Here is a 12,492-nt window from a genome sequence, read left to right as displayed (position 1 = left end):
TCCATCTGCTTTTCACACTCGATATTTGAGGAAGTTGATTGTATCAACATTTTGGAGCCAGCAGATAGTTTAAAGTTGCAGCCAGTTGCATTAGCCTGTTGTGTTATTTCGGAAGTTAAAGATTTTGTTATGTTCTTTTTACCTGAACATGCCGTAGAAGACAGTGTTGCTAGATTCGTTTCATTAAACCCTGATTTTATTATTATCTTTCTTCCATCCAAATTCGATTGCAAAGTTAAATTGGCTTCATTAAAAGTAAATGCAGATGTTGTAATGGTATCAGTAAAAGTTGGATCTATAGTAACGTTAGTTGCATTAGAAGTTGGATCTGTAATAACGTTGGTTGCATTAGAAGTTTGTTCTGTAGTAATGATTGATTCTACAGTAGTTGGATGTGCTGTTATATTTTTTCCACCAGCAGTTGAATTTTCTGATTGCGCTGGTATCTTTCTTCCACGCAAAATTGATGATGGTGAATATTTACACTTAAAATTGTGTGAAGATTGAGTCATGCACGTGTCTTGAGATGGTAGTCTATGAACTGTGTAACTTATGTTTCCATTGTGATCAGTTAAATTATCTCTTTTAAAATTGCAATAGTTATGACCTTTCACCACTATCTGTAAGCCATCCAATTCATCTAACTCCAGACAATATACATCACAGTCACGTGACTGATAGATAGTATTTGCCATTTTCCTTTACTTTGATGCACTCCACAGCTATGCCAGTATCTCAGATAGCGTTGTTTTTCTTTATCTGTATAATCATAAATGAAAACTTAATATTTTTAAAGTTGGTTAACTTGGCGTTGTTGAGTTAAGTTATATAAAATTAGTTTTCGAATCAACATACCATTCAATATGATGATATATATGATATACACTCTTTAACTATTAATTTGTAGCATTTTATGAAAAATCAGAAGTTGGGTAACTGTTATATGTTGTATTTTTTTAGAACATAAAATGTATATTTGAAATTTAATTTTTGACACTGTTCATGGTGTAATGTATCCAAAATGAGTATGTTGTTTAGTACTAATTTAGTGCAACTGTTCAACATACATTGGTGTAACTTACTCTTTAACTTACACAATGATGTCAGGTGGGAAGTAAACATTAGTTTGTTTATTAACAAATACTGTAATTCAAAAGAAGGTAGACTGTTTGCCTGTTTTGTTGATTTTCAGAAGGCTTTTGATACTGTTATACATACAGGGATCAAGATTAAACTACTAGATATTGGGGCTGGGTCTTATTTTTATAACATTATTAAAAGTATGTATGAAATTAGCAAATTATGTGTCAAAATTCAAAATCAAGTAAGTGATTTTTTCCCATTAGATATTGGAGTCAAACAAGGTGACAACCTCAGTCCGGATTTATTCAAGATATTCATAAATGATTTGCCCAGATATTTGTCAGATACTAGAGACCCAGTTAATGTCAATGACAAAGATCTACATTGTTTAATGTATGCTGATGATATTGTTTTATTATCTACATCAGCTGAAGGACTAAGAGAAAAGCTGGGAATGCTTGATAAATTTTGCAAAGATTGGTGTCTCAATGTGAATACTAATAAGACAAAGGTGCTGATTTTCAACAAGGCAGGCAGACATGTAAAACAGATATTCACATTTCAGAATATAAATCTGGAATGTGTTTCAAAATACAAATACCTAGGTTTATATTTAAGCTCATCTGGTTCATTCAGTTATGCTCAAAATGAACTATACAAAAAATCCCTGAAAGCTCATTTCAAATTAAGGAAAGATCTTTTATCACTTAATCCTGATGTAAAAACAAGTATTCATGTTTTTGACCACACTGTAAAACCTATTTTATTATATGGTAGCGAAATATGGGGGATGTTTAATTCTCTTTCCTCTAAATGTAAGAAGGAAGATATATCTTTTGAAAAATTATATTCAGGTTTACCCTGTGAGAAACTTCATATAAAATTTTGTGAATTTATACTTGGGGTACACAAGAAAACAACAAATGCTGCAGTGTTATCTGAACTTGGAAGATTTCCAATATATTTTAATATTATAAAAGGAATGTTATTGTACTGGTATAGATTAGAGAATTTAGGTAATAATTTTCCTCTATTAAAAGAGGCATATACACAATCAAAGACACTACATCACATGAATATAACATCATGGTATGGTTCAATAAATGTTGTTTTTAAAATACTTGGTATTGACTATACAAATGCCATAAATGCTCCATTTTGTGAATCCTTATACAAATTTAAGAAATATATACAAACCAAGCTATCAATATTGTTTATTAGCTGTTGAAAAAAACAAATAGATAAATTTTCAGACAGTAAACTGAAAACCTACCTTTTATATAAAACAAATTTTGGTTTTGAAAAATATCTAACATTGATCAAGAATTTTGAACTTAGAAGAAGTTTTACTAAATTACGTGTATCTTCTCATAGATTACAAAAAAATTAGGTAGATATCAGGGTATTCCCCGAATTAACAGAATATGTAATAAATGTTCTTCCAATACTGTCGAAGATGAGTCTCATTTTCTATTTGATTGTAACAAATTTGAGGATGATAGAAATTGTATGTTGGCTAGTATTGCAAAATATAATTCTTATTTTAATCATATGAGCAGTCAAAGCAAAATTATCTGGTTATTTAGTGTAGAAAATGTTGAGTTACTTAAAATAATATGTAATTTTATATACAAACATCTTCCTTAGTGAAGATTAGTTAAAGGAAATCTATGTGTGTATATACATTTGATTGGACATAGAAAATTATATTCATCTGAATATCACAAACATACAAGCCGATTAAAAAAAAAATAATAATTGTCAAGATATATTATTTATTCAAATGTTCTCTTATATCCTTGAGGCATCGTCCCCTGGTATCAACTGCATTCAAGTTTCCTATGATGCTTCCTTGTTTGCTTTTGATACAGGTAGGAAAGAGACATTTACACACATTTTACATGCCTATGGCCCATAAGGTATCGCCCCCTGGTGTCAGCTGCCTTTAGGAAACCATAATGCTTTCCTATCTGCTGCTGACACAGGATGAGTCATGGACATGCTTAATTTCTACTTTCTTTTTGGCTAATTATTATATATTTAATTGATCCAACTTTTTGTGTACTATACATATGTGGATATCTATTTTTCTTTTTTTCTTTTTGGGCTGCTTGTTTGTTATCTATATCAACCACACTTGCAATAAAATGCATTAGTATTAAAAAAAAAAAAACATACTATAGATTCTTTATCTACGTATTCTTTAAGAACTTAAATAGTTCTCGTTTAAATTTTTTTTTTTTCATCTCATTGTTTGTATTGTATTATGAAAAATTATTGATGTTGTAATGTTTATGCCCTTTGGGGCCCATAATTGGAAATAAAAATATCTCTTATCTTATCTTATCTTATATTCAAAATTAAAAACAAGTTGCTTTCTTTAAAAAAAGTAAAGCAATACATGAACCTAAGACCGCTGACTGGTCACCAAAATACTGTTGCTGAATTTTTGTTTGCTTTTGAATTGAAATAATTGACTGTGAATAGAAGGAGATAATGATGATGTTAACACACCCTTATTAAAAATATGTAATAATGTGTACATTCTTGCACAAGTCAGTTGAAAGCAATGTTGGATAGGTGTCAATAGAAAAGTGTATATATACAGCTATTTGAATATACATTTTAAGGCTCGACTATTTTAATTATTACTTGGGAGTTTACATCATTTTTTCATAATCCTATTGCAAATCCCAGTTTCTGCAAACCGGATGTCTAATGCAAATTGCACAAACCAATCGCAAAATAAATTTAAGCACTCAGTTTGCTTTATAATCTGGATGCATTTATTTTATCTATCATATCTTCATATTTTGTTTCCTTGATGCCTTCAGTTATTCTTGGTAGATGTGTATAGATAAATTTGAAGTTCAATTTCTATGTGAAGTGAAACCCTGTGGCATGCAACTTATAAGAAGGTTTCGTATATTTTTCTTGTGAGTAACACACCAGCTTTATTGGGACCTCTTATAAAGAGACTTATTTTGGTCTCATAAAACATCTCAAATTTTAAGGATTTCCTGATTTTACTTAAATCAATCCAAATATTCTACAGGAAAACTTGGTTTTGGAGAATATCTTATTTTCAGAAGTTTTATGAATACCTAAACATACTCTCAAAAGAACCAATTTATATAAAAAGATATGTAGATATAAAAAGATACCAGGATTAAAATGTTGTACCTCAGACGCGAGTTTAGTCTATACAAAGAAACATCAGTGACGCTCGAATAAAAAAAGTTAAAAAGGCCAAATAAAGTACGAAGTTGAAAGGAATTCACGACCCAAAATTTCGAAACAAAGTTTGCCGAATACATCTAAAGTAATCTATTCCTGGGGTAGAAACTCCTGAATTGAGATAAGAAAAGAGAAAATTCACATTCGCGAGCGAAATTAATATTTATGCATGCACATGGTATTTATGCGCAAGAAATAGTAAAGAGAAAGCATACGCACTGATACTCTGGATAAGAATACGCATTTGCGTCATCACATATATTAATCTAATAGTTGAATTCGAATGTCAAACTACCTACCTTAAGTGTTTTAACTCCGTTAATAGCACTATTAAATGATTACTCAAATGAGGGATTGTTACTCATTTGGGGAATAGTTCCCCATTTGGCGGGTTGTCCCCAACCTGTTTAATCAGGAATTTGTGTGAACGCAAACCGATAGTGTGCGTGTGAACAGGTTGATATATAATGTGAATGAATCAAGACGTGTAGGATAGCTGGTCAACACAATGAATACAATTTTCAAAATTGTACCATAGGGCAAATATGTAGATGCTATAAGGTTGAACTATTAAAACAAACAAAACAAACAAAAATTGAAATTTTATAATTAGCATACATTCCTGTTAATGATTTTTTTCCGAAAATTTAGAATATAATATCAATAAACACAAACGTCAAGTATTTACGGATGGACATTTTATTTATCAAATCAATCTCTTCTTAAAGTCTTTCATTCCACTATATGAATATATTGCTATACAAAATATAAGCAGAGACTTATAAATCCATACTAAAACAGTATAAAATAATTAACATAGTAATCAAATTTTGTTATGATTATTGTAAAATATTAATTACGTTTTTTGTGAGATGCAAGGATTTAAAATCCTTGTGAATTGAAACCATGCAATTCCAAGACAGAGAGGTTAAAAAACTTTTTGAAAAAGGACCAAAATATCGTCCTCCATCTAAAATAGATTGAAAACAGTGTCGTCAGGTCACAAAAGACGCTCTTTCCTCGTTTTGTAAAAACTGGTGTAAACGGGAAAAATCTGATAAAAAATCTCTTGATTCTTATTTAAATAGATTTATGAATGTTGTGGACATGGTGGATATTCGAATATCACATTTTGAAAAAAATTCAGAAATAAATAAAAGAGTACACAATACGCCTATTTCCAAAATAAGAAATAAACTTCAAGAACTTTCAAAGCAGTTTGTGTTTGTACCGGCCGACAAAGCAGCCAACAATGTGGTTGTGGTATGCCGTAAATACTACACGGACATTCTTAAGAATGAAATTTTAAATGCATCTACATTCAAGTCCATGCGCCCCACAGAGAGTCATATAGTTAACAAACATATCATAACCACATCACAGCTTAAGGCCTCTTCTGAACATTTGAAGGTCCCTACTATGTATTGGTTACCTAAACTACAATAAAAACCAGTAAAATATCGTTTCATCTCGGCCTCTAGTAAGTGTTCTACAACTAATCTTTCAGTGCTTTTAACTAGTTCCTTAACTACTATCAAAGAACTTATCATAAACTTTTGTAATAAAATATATGAAAATAGTGGAATTAACTATTTTTGGAGTGTAAAAAATTCTTTGGATGTTTTAGATAAATTACGTGTTTTTGATGGTCCTTTTGATTCTGTTGACAGTTTTGACTTTTCAACTCTTTACACCACACAAAAGTTTTCCTATTTAATTAAATGGTCGTTTGGTAAATCTGAATGCAAATATATGTGCTGCAACTCATTTAAAGCCTTCTTCTCTAATGAGAAAGGTAAATATGCTAGATATACTTACTGGAGGTGTGATGAGATGATTGAAGCTGTTAATTTTCTCATTGATAATATTTATGTACGTTTCGGCAACAAAGTTTATCGACAGATTGTAGGTATTCCTATGGGCACTAATTGTGCCCCTTAAATAGCAAACTTGTTTTTGTACTGTTATGATTCACAGTTTATGACCAAACTCAGTAAAGACCCGTTTGAATTGCATTTAGTTGAGAAATTCAACAACACTTATCGTTATCTTGATGATATTTTTTCGTTAAATAATCAAGATTTTTTTAAGTATACTGCCGAAATTTACCCAAAGGAACTTACTTCAAATAAATCAAATATAAACGCTAATAACTGTTCTTTCCTAGATTTAGATATTTCAGTTTAACACGGGAAACTCCACTCTGAAATTTACGACAAAAAGGACGAATTTTCGTTCCCTTTTGTTAATTTTCCTTTTTTGGATGGTGATGTTCCGTTGGCACCATCTTACGGTGTTTATATTTCACAACTCGTTCGCTATACCCGTGTCTGTTGTGACGTTTTAGATTTTAACGAACGTAATCTATGTATTACTGGTAAATTATTAAGTCAGGGATTTCGTTACCACAAATTACTTAAAAAACTTTTACTAAATTCTTCCATAGATATAAAGATTTGGTTTTGACACTGTCATTAGATCTTTGAATATTGTTTTATTGGTATTAATATTGATTTTGTTATCAGTAAATTAAAAGCAAACTAAATATTATTGTTATATACATATGCACTTTCATGGATCTACAATCTGTCAACTCCTTTATCTTGGCATTGCACAAGGTCTTGTTTTTCTCTGACTGTTTATGACGTCTTTACACTAAATCCATTGGATGTTGGATGTGTACTGATTGATAATTAAGTCTAAGTTGCATGATTTATATTAGTTGTTATTGGCTTTGAACTAGCTGTCAGTAACTGCGAGTACTCTCAGATATGTACTTAGTTTCTTTTTGTTGTTGGAATGTACAAGTACCCGGTCACGTCCACGTGTTATTGTTATATGTATTTCTATTTGTATCCATCTGATGTGTTAAGCCTTTTTCAACTGATTTTTATAGTTCGTTTTTATGTTGTACTGTTACACCACTGTCCCAGGTTAGAGGAGGGTTGGGATCCCGCTAACATTTTTAACCCTGCCACATTCTGTATGTATGTGCCTGTCCCAAGTCAGGAGCCTGTAATTCAGTGGTTGTCGTTTGTTGCTGTGTTACATATTTGTTTTCGTTCATTCTTTTGTACATTAATTAGGCCGTTAGTTTTCTCAATTGAATTGTTTTACATTTGTGATTTCGGGGCCTTTTATAGCTGACTATGCGGTATGGGCTTTGCTCATTATTGAAGGCTGTACAGTGACCTATAGTTGTTAATTTCTGTGTCATGTGGTCTCTTGTGGAGAGTTGTCTCATTGGCGATCATACCACATCTTCTTTTTTATAAGTATTTTTTCATTCACGTCCGTTTAAAATTTAGATATTTAGCTAACTTTGGGTACGCATCCCTGCTCATACGTTGCATATAATTTTCATAAATGTAATGACTGTTCAAACCTGTGAAAGTCAAACATAATGCACGTATATATGACAATTTTAATTATATTCTATTAAGAATAAATTCAGTCTCAGTTTAAACTTAATAATGAATATTCTCTTGGTCTGGTAGTATCTATTAATGAAATTAGATATTTTTGACAGAAAAATCCTTATGTTTAATTATCTCTCTGCTTTCCGACCACTGTGTTTCCGACCTAAAATAAATATTTATAACAGAAATATCGTTTTCATAATTTTCTTCATGCTTTCCGACATTTTCCCATGCTATGATTGAAATACAAAATATCAAATGATAAACGTTCAGAAATAATCAGTTTATTCTGGGACATTACATATCAATAAACTATTCCCAGGTTTGTTGTCACAATGCACAACAGCACTCTGTATTAAATACTACACACACAACGCGTACAGGGACCGTCTCAAAGCATGAACTAAATAATTGCGTTATCATTATACTTTATATTTTATAAACATTCGCATTATTAAAAACACTTATGTTTAGTCAAAAGGCAAATAGGTTCTAAGATATAAATGATTTTTTGACTGCAACCTTCATTATTTTACTATCATGAACTTTGATTGTTGAAATATACAATGTCACGTGGTAGTCTATCCATAGAGGGACCGTATCAAAGACATATATAACTACCTGTATAAATGATCGAAAATTTTCGAGACGTTCCGAAAATCTTGATTCCGAGTATATCGAATGGCCCATAGACACTTCCAAAACTCACCGATATATAGGAGGGGCCTGATTGGGGGGGGGGGGGGGGGGGGTCTCATCACGATTCACGAGTTGATTTTTTTGTCAATCACGATTCACAGAAAATAAATTTTCATAATCACGGATCACGAAAATATAAAAAAAAAAATATGTAGAAAAACGGATTACGATAGCGAAAATGCGCCGATCACGAAGAACGAAAATTACCCATCAGGCCCCTCATAAAGGCGTGAACCCCTCAAAAAGGGGGGGGGGGGGGGTTACGCAAAAACCTGAAATTTGACTTTTACCTATTATGGTTTAATATCCAAAATCTAAATACACCGTTAGAACCCCAAGAATTTAATTTTCATGAAATCAAACAATGTTTTAATTTTGGACCTTTTTGATAGCAGGTCCCAAAATCCAAAATCTAAATACACGGTTAGATTCAGCATATCAAAGAACCCCATATATATTAAGTTTTTGTTGAATCAAACAAAATTTAATTTTGGACCCAGATTTGGACCAACTTGAAAACTGGGCCTAAAATCAAAAATTTAAATACATGTTTAGATTCAGCATATCAAAGAACCCCTTAATAATATATTCAATTTTTGTTGAAATCGAACTTATTTTAATTTTGGACCCTTTGCACTTTAATGTAGACCAATTTGATAATGGGCCCCAAATTTAAAAATCTAAATTCACGGTTAGATTCGGCATATCAAAGAACTCCATATATTCAATATTTGTTGAAATCAAACACAGTTTCATTTTGGACCCTGATTTAGACAAACTCGAAAACAGGACCCAAAATCAAATATCTAAATACACGGTTAGATACAGCATATCAAAGAACCCCAAGAACTCAGTTTTTTTAAAATCAAACAGAGTTAAATTTTGGATCCTTTGGAACTCAATGTGGACCAATTTGAAAACAGGCCGAAAAATTAAAAATCTAAATACACGTTTAGATTCGGCATATCAAAGAACACCAATAATTCAATTTTTGATGAAATCAAACAAAGTTTAATTTTTGATCATTTGGATCTTAATAAGGACCAATTCAACAAGCATTCTGAGAGTATTGCATGGCAATACAGTCCCCTACCGGTTAAAAATTCATTGTACTGGAACAAAATGCTTATTTGATCTATAACTTGTCATGGTGTAAACTATAATATAACAAATATCAAATCAATTACTTTAAGCATGACGAAAAAAAGTGTGGAAAACTGATTATTTAAGTGAATTTTCTAAGTCCAAGGACCATAACTCTGCACAAAATCATCAGACCGGAACATAAGTCGTACTTGATCTGTAACTTTTTTTTTATAATTCTTTATTTTGTATTTCTTCATCTCATACAATAATTATATGCATTTTTTCTATCAAAGAAGAATACAATACATGTTTATTTGTTTTGACCTGCCAGTGTCAGCGCTTATATTATCCCCCTCCCCATACAAAAAAAAAAAAAAAAACTAAAAAAAAAAAAAAAAAAAAAAAAAAAAATCATTAACTTATATTCATATATGATTTATATATGATTAAAATGATATTTAAAGATTATTATTATTATTGATGCAACAATAGTTATTCTATTCGTACATGTACTCGTAAAGAAAATTATATATATAATGACATACATTTGTATTTTGTTGTTATTTTTTCTTCCCGACAATATCTGGAAATCATATAAAAAACAGTATTTTAACTCTTATTATCATAACATAGTAACACACATTTAATTCTTACATACATATATATAATATCTATAGGATGCACACTAACCACTGTCCAATTGTGATGTGCATCCAGTTGTGTTACACATTTATTTTCAGTTAAGTATGAGTTATCTTTCTTGTATCATAAAATTATTTGTTGAAATGGTTCCCATTTTTTTCCTATTTTTTCACCTATTGCAGGAGAACTGTGAAAGGTGGAAGAAAGTTTTTCAATAATATAATAATTTTTCAATTTCTTTAGTGCAATCTTAACACAAGGTAACAGTGAGCTCAATCTACAAGAATAAATATAGTACTTCATGAGAACAGTGAAAAAATTTCCAGAGATATCTATAATATCTGATCCCAAGAGGATATTTTGTTTTGATATTAGAAGCTCATAATTGCTATCTGAATGTAATGTATCAACTAGTTGAAGCCAAAAATTTTTGACAATGTAACATTCCCAAAAAATATGTTCTATTGTCTCTTTTGTTTCATTGCAAAAACTGCATAGGTGTGTTTCTTTAAGTTTACACTTATATAGCAGATCATTTGTGCATAAAATTCTGTGCAGAATTTTGTATTGAAAAATTATCAGTTTATTACTCAAAGAACACTTGAAAGGATGCATATAGAAAAGATCCCAGTGACCTATTTCCATATGCAAAATTTCTTTCCATTTATTTTGTGATTTTATGGGGTTTTCATGATAAGTAGACACAAATAATTTATAAAAATATGGGCATGATTTCTGATTTGTTTTCAAATAGTCTAAATTATCGCAAGTAATGTTGATTTTCTTTTCACAGTTTTTGATGTGGTCCTTCCAACTACTTGGGATCATATGATATATACCATAGAATTGAAGAAAATTTGTATTAATATCGTATGTTTCTTGAAATTGATTAAAAGAGAGAAATTCATTGTTCTCATTCAGTAAATCATTGACAAAAAATATTCCTGCCTCACACCATTTTTCATAGAAAATAGTTTTATTATCAATTTTTAAAAGTGCATTAAACCAAATAGGTTGGCCTATAAAGTCATTTTGGTCATGGGCAGCATTCCTCAGTTTGGCCCAATTAAGAAGGATGTCCTTCCAAAATCTATTAAAATATATTGAAATTTGTTTAATACTATCCTTATTCATCATCCATATTTTATCTGCACCATATTTTCTATATTTATCATTGAAAAGAATTTTCCAAGGAGAGAGATTGAAAGGGTCCAATAATTTATAGATCCACGTCATTTTCAGTGCATAACAGAAGGATTCAATATGAGGCATCTTTAGTCCACCAGTATCATATGATCCAATTAGAACATTTCTTTTGATTTTATCTGGTTTACCATTCCATAGAAACTTAAAAAAAATATTTTCAATTTTCTTAAAATTTTCAAAAGAGGGATTTGGCAATATTGTTAATGACTGAATGAGAATTGGCAATGCTAAAGACTTTATGACTGTAATTTTTCCTAAGTATGAAAGATCTTGGTAAATCCAAGTATTTAATAATGCATTTATCTTTTCAATTTTCTCTTCAAAATTATAGGCAGTCTTGTCGACAGCAAAAAGATCATAGTTTATACCTAAGAGTTTAAATTTCCCTGTCTGATTCCAGTTTAATCTTTCTCCTTGGTGAAATATTTCTTTTGAATGTGCTTTTGACCCAATCCAAATGGCTTCTGTTTTTTCTAAGTTTGCTCGTAAACCAGAACACTCAGAGAACTTTTCTAAAATATATAGAGATTGTTCTAACGAATTTTCATCATCATCTAAGGTTAAGGTTGAGTCATCTGCATATTGACTAAGCAAATATTCAGAGTTGTCTATCTTAATACCATTAATATCTGGGTTATTTTTCATTGCTGCACTCATCAGTTCCAAAGCCAGTATAAAAAGGTAAGGGGATAAAGGATCCCCTTGACGAACCCCTCTTTCTATATTAAAGAAGCTAGAGCAATGACCATTATTTATAATACAACTTTCGATAGTGAAATATAAAGATTTTACCCAATTACAGAAATCAGGACCAAAACCTAAGAATTCAAGTGCTTTATTTATGAATGACCATTCAAGCGTATCAAATGCTTTTTCAAAATCTAAAAGGAGTAAAAGTCCAGGTATATTTTCTTCTTCAGTTCTTTCTATTAAGTCAAAAATAAGTCTTGTACATTCCCCAATGTATCTACCTTTAATAAATCCTAACTGTGTTTCACTAATAATATGTTTGAGCAAGGGTTTAATTCTATTTGCAATAGATGCGGAACATATTTTCATATCAACATTTAAAAGGGTGATAGGACGCCAGTTTTTTAAATAAAACTTAGACTTCCCTTCT

The sequence above is a fragment of the Mytilus californianus genome, unplaced genomic scaffold, assembly GCF_021869535.1.
Source record: "Mytilus californianus isolate M0D057914Y unplaced genomic scaffold, xbMytCali1.0.p SCAF_3, whole genome shotgun sequence".
Lineage (NCBI taxonomy): Eukaryota > Metazoa > Mollusca > Bivalvia > Mytilida > Mytilidae > Mytilus > Mytilus californianus.
Note: the sequence above shows the minus strand (reverse complement) of the source record.